A 22138-nucleotide genomic window follows, 5' to 3' on the forward strand; every position below is an offset into this window, starting at 1 on the left:
TATAATGATATTCTAGTCAAGGATCTTACTTATTGGATGTCACATGAGATTTTAAGCTCAAGCAGTTCACCTAAATCATGTTGTTTTTCTTCTCATTTTGCAATAGCTCATGTCAACACATGTTTATAGTGGAGTTGAATCTGATTGAATCACTGACATACAGTAACACTAATTACATACTGCATTGAAGTGCATTCCTTTCAAGAAAACAGCGCTGATTATGAAAATCATGTTATTCTATTCAATTTATTATTATGTTAGTAAAACCTCAAGTACAGTACTTCAATTAAACTTTCAACATTCAGGCTCAATATCATTTCATTTATTTGTAAACCATTGGGCCATTCACAATGGGGACGGAGAGCAACTAAGAAGACGATGTCGCACACAGAGAGCTAAAATGAATCTATTATGTACACACTTGGGCAGAAACCTTCCAGTCAATATATCACAATATGTATTGCAATATCTCTTAAATTATTGCAGTATATCGCAATATGAGAATCAGGGCAATATCCAGCCCTAGTGTTTACATTATTCATAGTACTTCCGGTACCTGTTTAATGAGTTTCTCTATATTACTCCTTCTCCCCGCCAAAAGGTTTCCCCGTCAAATTTAATTTCCCACCAAAAGGAGGGATATGGTTTATCAAGTTTTGTGTAAGATAAGTTGTTCTCTTCATATATTTATATAAACACTAGTATATATACGATATGGAAGCGAGTAGAGGGTGTGGCAACATGTGTGAATACACGCCAGCACGTGCTTTTCATGATGCCTGTACACGTGGTCTAATAGTGGATGATTGTTCCCAGTTTCGTTTCTGTGCACTTGTGGGATCAGTATATGTGTTATGTGTTTATTGGTGGATTCCTGTTGGATTTATGTTATTTTTAAGTGTACGGGGATCTCTTCATTTTTGACAGGATTTTGTGAGGATAGCTTAATCTCTGTATAAATGTCTTTCTCATATTATATATTATCCCTTGGTACTCGAAATATGAGTGCAAACCGTCAGAAGGGTCTCCTTTCGATTTAAGTGTTTACCATCATAGAGTTTTCACAGTTTTTCTCAGTTTGATCTAAGTATAGACATGGCGCTTCTGTAAACCATAATGGGTATTACACTCTGAGAACATTATATCACTTTCCAAAAAGCTGAATAACATCTGCTGCTTGTACATCTGTGTTAAATCATTGGAGACACTTTATAATATTCGTCAAATAAGAAACGCCAGAGAGATAAAGAAGAAATATATTTAATAGACAATATAGAAGAAACGACAGAACTAATGACACAAACTCTAAATCTACCTTATTAGAACAAATTAATGACCATAATGAACGGCTAGAAAATTCAAATAAAAAAACCCTCAGTGTCTTATAGTTAGATCAAAGGCAGTTTGGACCGAAAAGGACAAAAAACCCTCTCAATGTTGGGTTGGAAACACTAATGGTGGAAAAACTCTCACAAAACAACAAGAGATACAAGACGAAGTTAAGTCTTTCTATTCTACATTATATAGCAATAACAATGGTAAAGGCTACATATACTTTCATGACAATTTTTTTTGGATTGATACAAATGAATATATCATCAGATCATTATATATGTATGTCTTACCCGAAAGGGGAATTATCTATTTCTTTAAAACGTGGACCTATAACGTGTATACCTAAAGGTAAGAAATCAAACCGTACTTAAAACACTGGAGACCAATCTCCCTATTGTCTGTTGTCTATAAATTGGCTTCAAAGAGGTATCTAAAAGGAAAAAACAGTTCAGTTAACTCATTAAATTAAAAAATGATGATAAAAAAGGTTTCATGTCAGATAGATATAGCGGGGAAATTCCAAGATAAAATCCGTCGTGATGTTGCTAGAATATTGCTAAAAGGGCGTAAAAGCAAACTCAGTCAGTCAGTCAAAGATAAATTTAATACCTAAAATATTATATACAGAAACTCACCAAATTCCTGGTCTTCTGATGCTTACTGACTTCGGTAGATTGGTAATTTATTGATAAAACACTAAACTTTGGCGAATCAATTCGAAAATGGTTCAGAATTCTATATCAAGGTATTGAATCTAATGTTCTTGTTAATGGTTATGGATCGGATATGTTTGATATTCAAAGAGGTTGTCGCCAAGGGGATCCACTTTCCCTTTACATCTTATTTTATGTGCGGAGATATTAGCAATAATGATACGAAATGATAATAAGTATATTCAGGGCATTTCGATCGGCAACTTTGCATATTTACTTAATCAATTTGCTGACGACGCAACACGCACTTTGGATGGTTGCTTCTATGCAGTATTTAACGTGCTAAGCTCCTTTGCCATATTTTCAGGTTTAAATGTTAACATCGACAAAACACAAAGAAAACTTAAGAAGTTGTGAAACATTAATGTCCATTTGATCTACGCGTAATATTACTCCTTTTGGAAGAAATACTGTTTTGGAATTTTTGATAATTCCAAAGTTAAATCATCTATTTAGTACGCTTCCTAACCCAGATAATGAAATTCTAAGTAAATTCCAACAACGTTTTAACTTTATCCGAAACATCAAACCGGAACTTAAGAGAAGCCAATTTAATTGATCTGTGACAAACAAAATGGAGGCCTAAATATGCCAAATATAAAGACATTAATGCAGGCTAAACAATTATCAATGGTTAGAAGTTTTTTCAGACGTAAGTCTAACTGGTGTTATTTATTCATTTCTGATCTCCCAAAGTTTGGCACTGGCAATGTATTTGACTATAATTGTCAATACCTGAAAGAGGAATGTTTTCCAGTGAACCACAATAAATATTATAGGGCTGTATTAACTGCTTGGTGGCAATTTATATCACGAAACAAATCTGACCATGATGTACATGACATACTTGCCGAAATTCTCTGGAACAACAAAAGCATTTGTGTAGGATGTAAACCAGTGTTTTATAAACAATGGTTTGACAAAGGAGTTCGATTGATCAACGATTCACTTCACGTAAATGACAATATATATTGCTTTGAAAACTGATTTTCTATCGTTTACTGGTCTCATTAGATCAGCAAAGCTATATTTGAAAACACTTAACCTAGATTTTAACACTCTGTCAAAAATACCTTATCCAATTTTACCAGCGAATATGAATTACATTGTAGAACATATTTTAAATAACGAAGATTTATCTGACGACTGGCACAGTTATAGCAAAATGCCATTTAGATGTACAAATACCAGTAACATACAGTGGTTCCAATATAGAATATTACATCACATCTAACCGACAAATAAAATGTTATTTATAATTGGAAATATAGATAATGCAAAATGCAGCTTTTGCCTGAACGAAAATGAGATACTTGATCACATGTTCTGGGCTTGCAGCAAAGATTATCATATCTGGCAAAAACGTGTAATCTGGCTAAAATTGAAAAAAACTCAAATCAATATTAAATTAACAAAAGGAGGTATTGCTTGGTTTTCCAGACAAAAACAATGTCCCTCTCAATATTATTATCATCATCTTCAAAAACCTCATTTTTGGAAGCAGATTAAAAAACACTGTGCCAACTTGTGATGTTTTCCAGAATGAACTGGAGTGCAATATCAGCACCGTTTATAAGTCCTGGACTTCATGTCATGGATTGTTTTTATAATGTGAAAATCGTGTTTTGTACCACTCTTGAATTTTTTCAAAATCTGTAGCGTGTGTGTTTTTTGTTTTTTTTAAAACAGTAAAAATATAATAAATAGAACAAATTGCAAAAGAATTTATTTTAATTGATTCAAGTTTTCAGAGAGAAATCGATTGTTAGGAACATTTTTAAAATTTGCCTTGAAATAGGGTAGTATAGGGCTTTTGCCTGGGAAAAATAACATATTTGAACATCATTGGTTGGTCTGTACACCTGATGTTTGCTATTGATATTTGCACTTTATGTCTGTATGTCACAATGTGTCATGTTTGTTACCACACTGAACATTATGATGACACTCTTAGTTCTATTACTTCTGAGAAACTTTTCTTTACATGTTCTACATATCATTTGACCCTTTATTAATGGTATATATCAAATTCACAAAGTTCGGGCGTTGCTTACCTACCAAAACATGTATTGATCTTGCCTCATATTCGTAAAACGTTTGTTGCAAAACTGTCATCCTTCGTTGGTTGGTTGGTTTTGTAGTTTTAGGGCGACGTGGGCCAGTAAGAGGGGTATTTGCGCCCAACACTCTGACTTGACTTAATATAAATCACAGATTATTACATCGCAAAAAGGAATCGTTTAGAAATAAAAAGAAACGACAGCATATTAACATTCTTCTGGATAGACGTTTAGATATATCGAATAACATTTGCTTCTTCTTACGGATTAAAAACCTTAAGTAATTACTTTCATTCCTGAAACATGAAATACTCATTCATTAAAAAAGTGGAAGGTTAAGATGACGGAGCGTTAAAATGATTTAAAATCACAGAACAAAATCCGTGTAAGCCATTGAGAGCCTGAGAAGATTACGTCATATTTTTCAGATGGCGAGACAAAATTTAAAACTGATAAAATCATGATATTGGGGCCAAAAACTGTTTCTAAAGAAAATATATCATCAACCTTAAGTACAGCACTTCTGAGATTTTTTCTCTGTTCTTATGCTCAGGGCATGTAATAAGATAATGTTCAATATTTTCAGGCGTCTCCAAATTGCAATGGCCACATTTAGAAGATACCGTCTTATCTATAATACTCCTGTAAGCATTTAGCCCACAGTGTCCACGTCTGAGACGAAGTAGAATGACCTCATCACGCCTTTTGCGACGACGAATTTTAGGACCAGATTTTAAAGATGGTCTGAGTTTGTAAATATGTCGGCCGGTAGTACCTGTATCCCACAACTGTTGTCTTCCTTCGATTCTACAGCGTTCCATTTAGATATTTTAACGCTTAAAACGAGCTTTCCACCACTTACATTTATCTACATTTTTAATATATGTTTTCATTGATTTTTGTAATTTGTTCTAGGTCTAAGTATATATTGCCTGGACTATGAAGTGATAATAGACACATATCCGAAACATCCAGATGTTCATGTGGTCACGATAACGAACACGCTGTTCACTACCTTTTCTTATGTCGAAATTATCAAATTATCAAAAATATTCAAACAAAAAGAATACTTTATGGTAATGACTCAGTGAATAAATCAACTAACAGTAAAGTCCTACATTCATTACACCTTACTAAAAGTAAATTCGTCCTGTGAATATCACCACAATATATATATATATATACCCAATGTACTTCATGTTTTATATTTTATATTTCTGATTTGCAGCTGCAGGCATTACTAGACATAACCCACTCCTTAAGTTCAAGTATTTTTATGTAATCATAGTTATGACATTGTGTATAAGTGTCCATTTCCCCAGTATCATTCTTTTACTTTCTAGTTGTTGCGTTTTTCATTTAACTATGTTCTGTATCCAGCTTATGTAAATTATGTAGACTGAAGCGACGTTAACTTAAGCCTTTGTTCGCCAATTCAGGTTTCTGTTTTGCGAAATAAAAATGTGTTTGAACAATAAACCATGAGATTACTGGGTCACAAAATGATAAATAATTAAGCACTATATATGTTCGGTATTGTTAGAACGTCGTTCTCTACATAGTCATTTAGGATTAGGTTTGGATGTTGTCATACTTATTGTGTGAGTAAAATCATTTTGGTTATGCGTTTGTCTGCTTTCCAATATATAGCTCAAGTGGATAAGGCGTCTGTTCGTCTGTGCGTTAATGACATTGAAAGAAAGTACTTTTGTTACCATGCAAGTTTAAAGCAAGGTTAGGTCGGCTCGGAGGCAGTATTATATGTGTATGGAAGCCAATTTCTGGTGTGAAATTGCTGCAATATTGCTAAAAGCGGCGTCACTCACCCATTCACTAGAAACATTAGAAATAAGGAAACAAATAATTTATTTCTGTTATTAATGTGTTTTCCTTTTTCAGACATAACTGATAAGAAGGAAACCACTTACGTAAAAACGTTCGAAATTCAGTTATCCAATGGACGGTCCCTGATGAAACGAAATAAATGAAATAGCCGAAATATACCATGTCTATTCAAATAGAATGTCTTTGCTTTTCGGGTATAGTGATTATCATATTTTTTCAGCAACAGCACCAAACTTTGGCACCTGCTGCTCCACCTGTTCTGGGTCAAACGTTGTCTGCAATAACGGATTTTGTGTGTGTGACATCATGTACGTCAGACTTGGCAGCAGTTGTGTCCAGGGTGAGTATTTGAAACAAATAACCGTGTTTCATGTCGCAACAAACCGCCCAGCAAAGGTGAATCAAAAGAAACTAAAGAAGTAAGTATGGGTTTAGCGGAAACGTAACTTGGAACAAAACTGCCAAAACTGTTATTTACCATCATTTGTGACATATTTTTGTATGGATTATCATCAAAACAACGCCCCGAACATAATTTAGAAGCAGATCATGAATGAAGTGCTAAATTTGTATATTGCGTGAGAAATCTGTCACTTAAGTTAATGTACGATATTATTTCCTCCTTTTGGAGATTATTAATGCATAAATTAGGACAGTGCACGTGAAGAGACATTTAAAAATATTGTAGAAGGGGGGAGGATTGTTAGATGGATTGAAAAGAGGATTGTGAAAATACGGGGTAGGCAGCTGGATTTCGCCTGCTGGAATCGTGGTTTCCAGGGGCAGCCAATGTCTGTACAATAAGCTCTGTCTGGTAGACGGCCACTGTATTCATGGCAAACAATGCACATAAGTCTCTGAATTCATCAGCAGTTACACAGTCCATATCTATAGGACAAGGCCTTCCCATTAGCGTTTGGTCATCAGTTCTGTTGAGGCTCACCGATAGTTCCACAGGAACTATATTGGTCACTGTTGCAGCAACAGTACCTCGACCTTATACGACACGCCCTGATATCATGCAACGATATGCGCGATCTGTATGATACCTTCTGGACAACAATGACCAATATAGTTCCGGTGGAATTATCGGTGAGACCATATGGCTCGGCAATGGGTTGCTTTTCCACAGAATACAGAGACAACATATGAACTTTGCAGCAACAGCTACCTCGATCATATTAGACGCGTCTTGATATCATGTAACCATATGCGCGATCTGTATGATACCTACACACCTACATTGTATCATACAGGGTTGACTCCTTTGGGTTTCAATCCTATTCCCATCAGGGCATGAAAGCAGGCCTTAGCTTTCTTGCAGGAGTCACAGAGTCATCATTCTTCAGGTAATTGTTGACTTGCTTCCCTAGGTGACGAGTGGAGGATATTGTGGACATACCGATAGTTTTGTCAGTGATATGCCATTCTACTGTAGAGGTCCAGCTTTATGACACTTTGAAGGATTGAGTCCATATCTCCACGTCCTAGCATATTTAAAGACAATATCTAACATTGACTGGAGGACACTTAGGGATAACGCTAACAAAGTGACGTCACCGGCTAGCTAGGGTTACCAAGACCAAGGAGTATGTCTATGAATGTGAGGTAGAGAGTTGTAGATAGGACTCCTACCTGTCGTACCTTTTGTTGTACTGTGATTGATCCATTCACTGCAACTGAGCTTCTCAGATCTGTGTCGGCATTGAATAGAAGCTTCCATGAGAGTCCTGTGATCCCGAGCTGGTGTAACTTAAAAAACAGTCCACTGTGTCAGACCGTGTCGAAGGCACGTTTATTATTCAAGAATGCTGCGTACACTTTGCTGGCTAGTTCATTGCTGTATAGGATGGAGTCTGTGAGGTTGAATGCTGTAATTGTACAGCCATATCTAGATGTTTGAGACAATATCCGCCAGAGATTAGATGTTCATTCTGTAGTCTGTCAGGCTCTGCAACTTTGGACTTATGGAGGCTACGGATGGCTTTGTTTAACTGGTTCACTCAGGCAGTGAATGTGCTTTTAAGAGTCTAATGTTATTAGCTTTAGCATTTCAGAGTTAGTTAGTTTCGTGCTTGTCAAAGTTTGCAACTTCAAGGGATGAGCGGAGAGCAAATGTGATGGGTATTTCATTTGAATCCAAGTCCTGTGTTAACGTCGAAGCGAGCACAATAGTTGATTTGCTTTCCATGCCACTGGACACGCGCGCACACACACACACATCAATATCAATATCAAATGGTTTACTTTTAATTTCAGGTTGCGGTTCTGCTGGATATGGATCAGGCTTCGCTCTCTTTCACGACAAATTCCTCAATGGTTTCAACAACAGGGCTATCCAGTCCATTCAAACAGCAGAGGCTTGCATGAGTCTGTGCCTGTCAGAAACAGGCTTTACTTGTGTAACTGCTGACTATCAGCATCAAACGAAAACATGTTACCTCAGCAACCTGGCTTGGTATAATGCACCTTCCGGCTACGCTCTCAGTAGCAGCACCCATCACTTGATTATCCGTAATTGTGCTTAAAAAGCATCAAATGAAAGGTCACGAGTATCTTGTGCGTAAAACCGTGCGACCATGGAATGTTTCTTATGATGTTAGGCTGAGATTTAAGGTAGGTCAGATAAAAATCATTGCAGGGTATAGAACAGAGAGTGACTTTAGTCAAACGACGATTTCAAAAGTATTTCAACGGCATTTTTTTTTTGGGGGGGGGGGGGGGAGAAAAGTGGATAACGCAGGCAGCGGCTATCATAGTTCATGGTTAGCGGTACGCATATCGGCTATCATAGTTCATGGTTAGATGTTGTGTTTCCACCGGAGAATATGCCTGTTTGTGGCCATCATTTCACTCTTCTAGCTTCACCGCAGATTACTTTCTTTGTGTCATATTTTCTGAATTATCTCACAACAGATTCTCTCACTTGCATTCACCAACAACCACCGAGTTTCAGAACACAATTTACAATTCTTGAACACAAATTGCAATTCTTGAACACAATTTACAATTCTTGAACACAATTTGCAATTCTTGAGAAGTGTTAAAGCCACCATAACAGCTTTAATCAGAACGTTGGAACACAATACTCCCTGCGTGTGTTACTGTGGAGTGAAACGTATTATTAGCCACAACTGTTAAGACCTTGTTCAAATATGTCTCTCTTGTTTGGCTTCTATTTAATCAGTGATATCACTCTCCCATACTTTATAACCGTCGATGATTTCCTATGAGTTAACTGGTTATCATAAAGGATTTATCATCAATATTAAAGCTCCGCGTTATGATAATAGTGACAAGACCCTTTCCATATCCATGGGAGTCGACTGTACGATTCCGCCTGTATTTTGAGCTTGTGAATCGCGATCAGACAGTTAATTTGATACCCTGGACACCCTTTCATTGGCTGATATTGTGTTAATATTTTCGTTCCAAAAATGACTTCATGAAACTTTTATTTTGTTTTAGGTCTAAGTATTGCCGCCAGATATCGTCAGATTCCTTCTGATGATATGAGTAATTTTAGCTTATTATCTGAATGAAGCCCATGATTGTTATATATCTATTGGTATTGTTGTTCTGCATAAAATATGTTACGTTTGTACTGTAAACAATTCAAAAGTATATTGTTGTATGCACTGAGCTAGTGAATGTGTGTGTGTCTGTGTGAGATAAAGTTTAATGCTGTTCAGAGCATGTGATTATTACCACATTCCTCAACGTGAAGCATGTTGTAAATGTCTGCCTCTATAAACTGTAAATTATCTGAATCCGGAAGCAGATGACACAAATTCCCTGCTCGTGGATTTCCCTCTGTATTGTACAATGTCATTCCTATTCACTTAATGCTATCTGCTAGAAAATACAATCAAACTGTAAGCTCAAAATATGAATAAATGTTATTACAGGACAACGAAGCATATCTTTTCCTTCATCATCAAAGTCCCAAGTAAACTGACCCTGTTTACTGTATCTTCACCAATCGAAACGTCGTGTTATTCACAATAGAGAAGCTGACACCCATAAATTATGCTTTTCTTATTATTGCTTTTGAGCAGTCAGATTGCTCCGGATATAATTCTTTTTCAGCATAAAGTATTATTCAAGTCATGAAATATTTCACGTATTATTAAATCGAGCAAGTATGGCAGGGAAATTCAAACTAGAACGACCGGACAAACACACACACATACACACGCACGCACGCACGCACACAGGCGGACACACACGCACACACACTGAAAATTGAATGGGTAACTGGTGGGTTTGATACACTAGATATTAAATTTATACCAGATCTTGATGAATTATGGATAATCAACACCAGAAGGAGACTGGAAGAAATTAATAGCATCTTGGAGAAAAACACATTTAACGCTTATTGGTAAGATAACAGCAATGAAAACCCTAACAATTTCCAGATTAGTTCCCATTTTCAATAGTTTGCCCAACCCATCAGCAGACTTTATTTCTTCCCTTGAAAAACTATTTTTCAATTAATTGAAATCATACAAAGGATAAAATACAGAGGAGTGTAATACATAAAAGGAGGATTAAGAATGATTGATACAAATATACTTATTGAGGCTTCGAAATTATCCACCTTAAGACTCTATTTCACAAAATGTGATAAAAATATTCCATGCAATATACCTTTCAAAGATATATTTAACTTTTGACCTTTAATTCTGAAACATTTATTAAGATTGAAAATCCTTTTGGCACGATGTGCTAAACACATGGAAACAATTTCACCAACAACACTATATTGACCCAAATAACATTAATGGAATTCTATCACAACCAATATGGGTCAATCACAATTTCAAAGATTCTACACAATTCATAAAGAATTGGGCAGAAAAAGAGATTTTAGGTATTAGGGATATGTGTGATGAAAAGAAAAATATTGTATCAAAGGTACTTTTGTTTATTTTAGATATTTACTGAACATATTACCTGAATCTTGGAACATACTTTAAATCCCTCCATCTCAGTCAGGACTTTGAATGTTAACTAATGCCAGATGCATACTCTTCCCCCCCAAAAAAAATAAAAAATAAAAAAAAATAAAAGAAACTTTACATAGGAACAATTGGAATTTTAGGAAAATATTCGACTCAAATCAGTCCTTGCAGAATCCATGAATGTCGAGGAATAGTTGCCTACGACAAAACGTTTAAAAAAAGGAACGTTGATTTACCAGAACAAAAACGTAACTTTACACTCACGTTTGTATTGAATCGCTAAAACGCACCCTACATGAAATACACGAGTATCATAAAATTGTGTATCATCCAGAGCTGACTGCAGGCTTTAAAAAGCCACATCAATAGTACTCCTAGTACTTGTTTTAAGACAGTATAAACGACAAAAGAATGCCAAGACTGACAGACGCTCAACGACACAACGCCATCGGCCGTTTACAAGGAGGGGCATCGCAGCATAAGGTGGCAATACACTTCGGCGTGTCCAGACAGACCATCTCAAACCTATGGCTCCGATACAACGATACTGGGAGTGTAAATGACAGACCCAGGTCAGGTCGTACTTATAAACTAGATAATAAGCTTGTGATTATAAATCACCACCAACTCCGGATGGCATCGGGTGTTTGCGTTTAAGTGAGCATATTATTCAATTCACCTCACACCTTTAACAAGGACTGCACAATTGAACAGGTAATGTGCTCTGTCAGTGCATGCAACCACGAAGTTTCAAATACTTTAGGACACGTTTTAGGTTAAACACAGTCAAGATAAATCTTAGTAACTAGTAAACTACAATATACATATGTTGTGGCATAAATGTTCTTACGGTCATCACAGTAAATGAAGTGAAAGGTTTAACGAGTCTGTATGATTAGCTACAATGTAAGTTAAGACAGTAGGGTCAATATATGAATAAGATAGGATGGCAACAGGTGAGTGAATGAGTTGAGTTTTACGTCGCACTCAGCAATAATCCAGCTATATGGCGGCGGGCTGTAAATAATCGAGTCTGGACCAGACAATCCAGTGATCAACAGCATGAACATCGACCTGCGCAATTGGGAACCGATGACAGGTGTCAACGAGCCTGACCGCCCGATCCCATTAGTCGCCTCTTTCGACGACGGCAACAGGTGCTTAATGAGATAACCAATATAAATCGTAGACAAACTTGTGTATTTATTTTACATGTTAACATACATCGACGGCATAGGACGTTGCTGACGCCAGTTTAGCAGTATCACGGCGGAATACATGTGCAATTGGATTTACACATTATACCAAGGTGGGATATTAAACCCAGGAGCGAACGACTGACGAAGTCTTTAATCAGTGTTCTAACCGCTGTCCACGTTGCTCAAACGTTGTCCATACCCTATCTGATGCGTGACTCAACAACCTTTTACAGGTTGATGGCATATTGATAATCAAAGACCAAATAGTCAACTAACAAACCAACATATCTAGCTTTGGAAGTAAAATGTCCATTATGCGTGTGTTTATTAGATAGATCCCAAAGTTCACTTATTATGGCTCCCTTGAAAGACAATCTCTTTCTTAAATCTCAGACAAACAGAACATCCGCTTGGATAGTTACTTGCAGTATTTGTTTTGTATTATTCCCCTAAACTGTCTTGACAAATACTCACATAGACGTTACCGTTACCAGACAGAACTGCTCAATGGTCCTTTCAGACTCAGTAAATGTGACGTCAGGCTGTTTAATGTGTTTTGACATTTTTTAAACGATCGATTGTTTGAGATATAAGAGTCTTCAGAACACAAGGATTGTAGTCATTGTCAGTTTATGGTTGAGAAGGTGAAGAGGTTTTCAACTATGAGCATACAATTGATCTTGATGATAACCTGTGGTTGCGTCAGTCTTATCAAAAGTTCGGCCATCACTTGTGATGAATGCAAAGTAGAACCATTGGTAGGTTTCCAGAACAAGAGAGTTACTGTAGGTGTTCTGTGGACAAAGACAAACATAACCAGCCGTGCCGAATGCGCATCACGCTGTTTTCTCTTTGAGTCATCAAATCCTTCGGATACAAGGACGCTAGTGGAGAATGTGTGGCACATACTGTGTCTCTAGGAACAACAGCAGCAGCGATACCTGTCGTACAAGAAACGGGATTCTTCATGTATTCAACTTGTGCACCAGGTAAAGGAAGCCAACTTTAATTATATCATAAACTGCCATACATCCGACATTGTAAGCCAACTCATAGTGCTGTATCAAGCGCATTTCACCTGAGATAGCCAATACATGGGAAGGGTACACAGGAACAATATTGTTGATATTAGTAGGGTTTGCCAACGGGTAAGAACAACTAAACATTGGAGCAGATTGTTCTCAATGAACTAATGCCTTTCAAATTCCGAATACTGAAACACACCGATTTTAAATTATACAGTCTTATGAATGCATAGGTAATTTTCATCCTGGCATTTTTTGGTTCATTAACTTTTAGCATGGACAGGATCATTGAAATACTTATTGCGTTCTTGAAAACCTGCATATACAGGTAACGAGATTATTACTGAGAAAAACTAATATGTAGAGGTAGGTTACATTTGAAATATTCACACATGAAATAAGTACGCATATATCTGATTCAAATCAAATAATCAATAACCAAACATCGGTGCCGTGACGCATGGCACCACTCACATCAAAATGTTACATACCAGGATTTTCAGGAAAAAGTAGAAATAATACATGTATATTCCCCCAAATCTACAATTACTATCAAACATTGTTTTGCGAGCATGTTTTGCCACATACGTTCTGGATTCTGCCTTAGGGTAGATGCAGTCAAGTCAGCCTGACAGTCTTGTTCGACACCTTGCTATATTTGTGAAAAACCAAAAGTTGTTATCTGTAAAACTGAACTTCTTTATGCTTTAGTTCTTTTGTATGTGTGTAACTTATCATCAAACAGAATGTTGCATACTTAAGTTGAAATTCAGATTCAGCTTTAAGATGCATTTTACTGCTTCTGACATATCACAATACAGACAGGCAGTGGGTAATTTTGCTACAGCTCTTCATTCCAAACAATTAGGTAATTTGCACTTTATCTACATATATTCAAATTTCGATGATTATAGTAATTTTGCGTTTCATTAATGGTTTTGTTATTGATTTTGTGTTGTGGAGATATTCACCCCAATCCAGGACCTAAATGTCCAAAAGATTTGAAGACTGTCCATTTAAATGTCAGTAGACTTAAAGGGAAATTAGGTATTCAAAAATTGAACTCGGATTCTATGATGTAATATGTCTAACAGAAATTTGGCTAACGTCCGTTTCTAGCAACATCGATGTAAGAATCCCTGGCTTCCATCTACCATTTCGTAAAGACAGACAAACTCGTGGCGGCGTTGTAGCAGCCTATGTGGAAGATACGTTTTGTGCGTCCTTAATGAATGATTTGGATATAGTCGGGCTTGAGGCGATATGGATACAAATTAAATGTAAAACAAGAAACTACTTGATTTGAACTTTTTATCGTGCCGACAAGAGCTCCGAATATTGGCATTTGTTCGATGAATCAATACACAAGGCAGTCGATCTTACTATGTCGACGATTATAAGTGGTGATTTCAATATTGATATTCTTCATGGACGTAATCAAAAGACGGATAATTACGCATGCTACTAGAATAACCCCAAGTAGTAAAACTTTGATCGATTATATATTTGTATGTTGCGTCGACGGTGTTAGAGATTCTGGTGTATTAGGTCCTATATCGCTGCCCTGTGTTCCTTAATATAACAGAAACTGTACAGAACAATAATTCTTTCGAAAGGAAAATCTATGCTTATTCTTCCGCAGATGTTAATGGTATGAATGAAGGTATTAACGGGATAAACTCAGACATACTTTTCTCTTCGGAGAACGTTGATAATATCACTGAAAATCTTACATCGTTAATGTTGAATGTCATGACTGAATACATCCCAAATAAAACTGTATCAATTAGAATCAAAGTTCAGGCATGGATAAATAACGAAATCCGATCCTCAGTAAGGAAGGCAATCGTGTACATAAGACTGCTGAAAAACGAAACCGCCCTAAGGGTTAATCTAAGTTCAGATCGCGCCCTAACAAAGTAATGTGAAGTGTTAGAAATTCAAACGTGATGAAACTATTATACATAATACTCATACTCATGGTGCTAAAATGTGGTGGCGATTAGTTAAGAGTTATATAAAAACAAGTTCTGTTAAATCATCGTTTCTGTCAATTGTCTCCAATAACATAGTTTATGACAATGAACAAGATATAGCGGATGTACTCAACTCATTTTTCTGAGGGCAATCCTAAGTTGTTAATTCTAATGCTGATCTGCCTGATATCGAACTGCGAAATCGATCAATCCTTTGTCATCAATCACAATAAGTATTGGAGATGTTCGAGATACTTTTTTGAGTTTAGATACATCAAAAGCCACCAGGCCTGGTGGCATCGGAAAGATTGTATTGCAATTATCTTCATTGGCTATACCGCCGTTGTTAGCTAAGTTGTTTAACATCTCCCTTCGTAATAAACCTTTTCCTTCATCTTGGAAACTAGCTTCCGTAAATCCGCTTCATAATTATTATTATTATAATAGGATAGTTATATAGCGCACATATCCACGCAACTAGTGCATGCTCAAGGCGCTGGTATGTTTTCCCTCGATCATTGGATGTCAATCTCAACGGCACATCTCGTATTATCAATGTCAACTCCCTGGGGAGTATGTAACTCTTGCAGCCATTAGGCGCACCGAGTTATTGTGGCTTTCTCATCGTAACGAGGTACCCATTCACGGTTACGAGGACTGGGACACATGGTCACAGTACTTTGTCCAAGTTCACTGCACGTTGCCGTACGCGCAACTAGGTGTTTGCATCGTATTCATGTGACCACCATCTGGTCATATAGCAATGGATTCGTGGGTTCATAAGAAAGGTGATGGACACGATTGCTCAAATTAATAGACCACTTGCGCGAACTAGCTGTGTCGCTAAAGCTTTTGAAAAATGCATTTTAAAATACGTTTCTTCTTCAGAGATAAACAATATTCTATCAAACTACCAAACTACGTACACTATTCTACCAAATCTGATTTATGCCTGGCGATTCTACAGTAAATGTAGAATAATCAATAAAGTAAATGCCAAATGTATCAATGAATTGTGAAACTATTAAGGAAGTTGAAAACCATAAATACTTAGGTGTTACACTTAAAAGCTATTATCCCTGGAACGTAAGTGATAAAGAATAATTACACAATAAAGAAAATTAGTCCAATGATCAATTGTCTGAAAACTTTAAAATACTGTTAAATTCGATAAACGTTAAATACGTTATATATGTCCTTTATGTTGCCACTTTTTCAATACTGTTGTCATATATGGGATTACTGTACGACTGAACAGGCGATTTTATTGCCCTTAGACGCATTAAGAACAATATGCAGTGCCCTTCCTGGCACCAGTCACGATAAAATATAAAGGAACACCAATTACAGGACATTCTAAGTGTTACGGTTAATAATTTGCCGTGACGAAAGGTTTAAGAATTCCCTTTGAAACAGCAAAATAGAACACGGACAAGTCTAAAATATTCCATAATATATTGAACAAACAATGAGCAAACTACAATGAATGACAGTACAGATATCTAGTACAATGCAATTGAGTCACAAATCTAAAATATTGGGTTACAAATATACAATATTAACTCGCCAGACATTTACAGTGACAACAGATTTATATTGATTGAAGGTTGTTTACAACAGTTGAATAGACAAGCACGGTCGGTCTTGAAATGTTGAACAACGATGGCAGACAGAAGACAGAATATCTTACCCAAAGATATTCTAAATCATGTTTACAGAGCGCGATTATGTAGTGGAATTTTACTCAATTACAGTCTCTAACTTCTTTGTTTAAAATACCCAACAAACTACCTACTTAATATTTTGGAAGATAATATAATCTCTTTGACAATACAAATATTGAATTTCCATGGGAAAGTGTGAACCTACAATCAATGTCCGACTCGACGAGAGCAACATGATGGGGAAATTGGAGCATTTATAAGCCTCCATTGACTCTCTATTAAAATGAGATATCAGACATTAAGCAAACTGTTAGTGGAGTAGAACACGTGGTTCCACAACATCTCCACAAGGAAATAGCCGAGTTATGAAAAGCCAAATCAGTTCCTGACAAACAAGTTACCCTTAAAGATATACATGACCTGAAATCAAACCTCTTGTGCAACGGTATTTCAGAACAATCACAAGAAAACACCGAAAGTACATTGAGAAATTTCATGGTGAATGCACTCAGGTTCACTGAAGATCAAGAAGACAATATATACCATAAAATCGTTCACAGACTACCCATGTCTGAGTATCAAAGATAACAAAAGCAATCCGCCTCGCAATCAATAATCGTCATCTGTATTCGTATGACAGCTGACCGTGAGGCGGTATACGGCGCTCGTAAATTCTTGAAAGGCAAGCCATGAAAAATATATGTCCATTCATGAAAAAGCGTAGGGCAATTCTTGGACGACAAGCGACGAAACTGTGGACACGTGTTAGGGTTGTGGGAACTGAGATTGTCTTGGAAACAAGATATCCTAAGATTCGACGACTTCGATTTGGCAAAAATATGACTGAAATATTATTGTGCTCTCTGACAATCGTCGCAATCACATAGGGAAAGTGTTTACTAGGGTTGTGCAATATGTCCGGTAAACCGGTATATACCTGTATACAGTATCTCGCGATACGTTTATCGCGATATGGTTCACAATCTGCAATATATTGGGTCATCCAGAATTAGCCCCTTGTATTGTCGCCCTTGATTGCCAAAGCAACAAATGTGTTCTAAAAGTACCAAATATACTTTTTATTTCTATTGGTTTCATGTAACATTTTACAAGTGGAAGTGTCTTTATAAGTGGCTCCAAAAGTGCCAAATATTCTAACAAATGCTTAAAGTTTTGTGGGATCGAATGTTTTTTTGTGCCACCTTTTAAGAAATTAAATGACCTCAAATGGACAAATCCTTTTTTTAGAAATGCAATCTTTTAGAAAATCTTGCTTTTTATGCATCTGACTACTCAATGCCCTTCAAAGATTTTATCAACCTTTATTTGGACTTTCTAATAGTAGAGCCTCTGGCTTTGAGTGACCATTTTGTTTGTTTTATAATGGGACATATGTTATTAATTTATTATAAAGGCCAAGGTCTTATAAATTTTGTAGGACTGTATAATGATATTCTAGTCAAGGATCTTACTTATTGGATGTCACATGAGATTTTAAGCTCAAGCAGTTCACCTAAATCATGTTGTTTTTCTTCTCATTTTGCAATAGCTCATGTCAACACATGTTTATAGTGGAGTTGAATCTCATTGAATCACTGACATACAGTAACACTAATTACATACTGCATTGAAGTGCATTCCTTTGAAGAAAACAGCGCTCATTATGAAAATCATGTTATTCTATTCAATTTATCATTATGTTAGTAAAACTATGTTGCAATACAGTACTTCAATTAAACTTTCAACATTCAGGCTCAATATCATTTCATTTATTTGTAAACCATTGGGCCATTCACAATGGGGACGGAGAGCAACTAAGAAGACGATGTCGCCCACAGAGAGCTAAAATGAATCTATTATGTACACACTTGGGCAGAAACCTTCCAGTCAATATATCACAATATGTATTGCAATATCTCTTAAATTATTGCAGTATATCGCAATATGAGAATCAGGGCAATATCCAGCCCTAGTGTTTACATTATTCATAGTAACTTCCGGTACCTGTTTAATGAGTTTCTATATTACTCCTTCTCCCGCCAAAAGGTTTCCCTGTCAAATTTAATTTCCCACCAAAAGGAGGGATATGGTTTATCAAGTTTTGTGTAAGATAAGTTGTTCTCTTCATATATTTATATAAACACTAGTATATATACGATATGGAAGCGAGTAGACAAGCGGACAATATAAGGGTGTGGCAACATATGTGAATACACGCCAGCACGCGCTTTCATGATGCCTGTACACGTGGTCTAATAGTGGATGATTGTTCCCAGTTTCGTTTCTGTGCACTTGTGGGATCAGTATATGTGTTATGTGTTTATTCGTGGATTCCTGTTGGATTTATGTTATTTTAAAGTGTACGTGGATCTCTTCATTTTGACAGGATTTTGTGAGGATAGCTTAATCTCTGTATAAATTTCTTTCTCGTATTATATATTATCCCTTGGTACTCGAAATATGAGTGCAAACCGTCAGAAGGGTCTCCCTTCGATTTAAGTGTTTACCATCATAGAGTTTTCACAGTTTTTCTCAGTTTGGTCTAAGTATAGACATGGCGCTTCTGTAAACCATAATGGGTATTACACTCTGAGAACATTATATCACTTTCCAAAAAGCTGAATAACATCTGCTGCTTGTACATCTGTGTTAAATCATTGGAGACACTATATAATATTCGTCAAATAAGAAACGCCAGAGAGATAAAGAAGAAATATATTTAATAGACAATATAGAAGAAACGACAGAACTAATGACACAAACTCTAAATCTACCTTATTAGAACAAATTAATGACCATAATGAACGGCTAGAAAATTCAAATAAAAACCTCAGTGTCTTTATAGTTAGATCAAAGGCAGTTTGGACCGAAAAGGACAAAAAAACCTCTCAATGTTGGGTTGGAAACACTAATGGTGGAAAAACTCTCACAAAACAACAAGAGATACAAGACGAAGTATAGGCTACATATACTTTCATGACAATTTTTTTGGGATTGATACAAATGAATATATCATCAGATCATTATATATGTATGTCTTACCCGAAAGGGGAATTATCTATTTCTTTAAAACGTGGACCTATAACGTGTATACCTAAAGGTAAGAAATCAAACCGTACTTAAAACACTGGAGACCAATCTCCCTATTGTCTGTTGTCTATAAATTGGCTTCAAAGAGGTATCTAAAAGGAAAAAACAGTTCAGTTAACTCATTCAATTAAAAAATGATGATAAAAAAGGTTTCATGTCAGATAGATATAGCGGGGAAATTCCAAGATAAAATCCGTCGTGATGTTGCTGGAATATTGCAAAAAGCGGCGTAAAAGCAAACTCAGTCAGTCAGTCAAAGATAAATTTAATACCTAAAATATTATATACAGAAACTCACCAAATTCCTGGTCTTCTGATGCTTACTGACTTCGGTAGATTGGTAATTTATTGATAAAACACTAAACTTTGGCGAATCAATTCGAAAATGGTTCAGAATTCTATATCAAGGTATTGAATCTAATGTTCTTGTTAATGGTTATGGATCGGATATGTTTGATATTCAAGAGGTTGTCGCCAAGGGGATCCACTTTCCTTTACATCTTATTTTATGTGCGGAGATATTAGCAATAATGATACGAAATGATAATAAGTATATTCAGGGCATTTCGATCGGCAAATTTGCATATTTACTTAATCAATTTGCTGACGACGCAACACGCACTTTGGATGGTTGCTTCTATGCAGTATTTAACGTGCTAAGCTCCTTTGCCATATTTTCAGGTTTAAATGTTAACATCGACAAAACACAAAGAAAAAACTTAAGAAGTTGTGAAACATTAATGTCCATTTGATCAGCGCGTAATATTACTCTTTTTGGAAGAAATACTGTTTTGAAATCTTTGATAATTCCAAAGTTAAATCATCTATTTAGTACGCTTCCTAACCCAGATAATGAAATTCTAAGTAAATTCCAACAACGTTGTAACTTTATCCGGAAACATCAAACCGGAACTTAAGAGAAGCCAATTTAATTGATCTGTGACAAACAAAATGGAGGCTTAAATATGCCAAATATAAAGACATTAATGCAGGCTTAACAATTATCAATGGTTAGAAGTTTTTTCAGACGTAAGTCTAACTGGTGTTATTTATTCATTTCTAATCTCCCAAAGTTTGGCACTGGCAATGTATTTGACTATAATTGTCAATACCTGAAAGAGGAATGTTTTCCAGTGAACCACAATAAATATTATAGGGCTGTATTAACTGCTTGGTGGCAATTTATATCACGAAACAAATCTGACCATGATGTACATGACATACTTGCCGAAATTCTCAGGAACAACAAAAGCATTTGTGATGTAAACCAGTGTTTTATAAACAATGGTTTGACAAAGGAGTTCGATTGATCAACGATTTACTTCACGTAAATGACAATATATATTGCTTTGAAAACTTTGTAAAACAGTTCCCTCTGATCACTGATTTTCTATCGTTTACTGGTCTCATTAGATCAGTAAAGCTATATTTGAAAACACTTAACCTAGATTTTAACACTCTGTCAAAAATACCTTATCCAATTTTACCAGCGAATATGAAACAGCTCCTTAGAGATGCAAAGGCAAAGCGTTTTTACAAAAAACACTATTGTCAGAAGTTACCACAAAAAAAATTACATTGTAGAAAATATTTTAAATAACGAAGATTTATCTGACGACTGGCACAGTTATAACAAAATGCCATTTAGATGTACAAATACCAGTAACATACAGTGGTTCCAATATAGAATATTACATCACATCTAACCGACAAATAAAATGTTATTTATAATTGGAAATATAGATAATGCAAAATGCAGCTTTTGCCTGAACGAAAATGAGATACTTGATCACATGTTCTGGGCTTGCAGCAAAGATTATCATATCTGGCAAAAACGTGTAATCTGGGCTAAGTTGAAAAACTCAAATCAATATTAAATTAACAAAAGGAGGTATTGCTTGGTTTTCCAGACAAAACAATATTTTGGAAGCAGATTAAAAACACTGTGCCAACTTGTGATGTTTTCCAGAATGAAACTATAATGTGAAAATCGTGTTTTGTACGATTGTAAACCACTCTTGAGTTTTCAAAATCTGTAGCATGTGTGTTTTTTGTTTTTTAAAACAGTAAAAAATATAATAATTAGAACAAATTGTAAAAGAATTTATTTTAACTGATTCAAGTTTCAGAGAGAAATCGTTTGTTGGGAACATTTTTAAAAATTTGCCTTGAAATAGGGTAGTATAGGGATTTTGCCTGGGAAAAATAACATATTTGAACATCATTAGTTGGTCTGTACACCTGATGTTTGCTAGTGCTATTTG

At 35.9% G+C, this 22138-nt stretch overlaps 1 protein-coding gene and 1 long non-coding RNA gene across 2 annotated transcripts in view; both read left to right on the plus strand.

Annotated features, from left to right (window-relative positions):
• Positions 1-22138, plus strand: part of LOC124272785 (coadhesin-like) — a 136410-nt gene that overhangs the window by 50697 nt on the left and 63575 nt on the right. The window lies entirely within an intron of this gene.
• Positions 6196-9866, plus strand: LOC124272795. Its single transcript, XR_006897433.1, has 2 exons — positions 6196-6293; positions 8213-9866. It is a non-coding gene; the product is annotated as an uncharacterized LOC124272795 (long non-coding RNA).

Source organism: Haliotis rubra, unplaced genomic scaffold (assembly GCF_003918875.1).
Source record: "Haliotis rubra isolate DU_JTF1 unplaced genomic scaffold, ASM391887v1 Scf1030, whole genome shotgun sequence".
NCBI classification, from domain to species: domain Eukaryota; kingdom Metazoa; phylum Mollusca; class Gastropoda; order Lepetellida; family Haliotidae; genus Haliotis; species Haliotis rubra.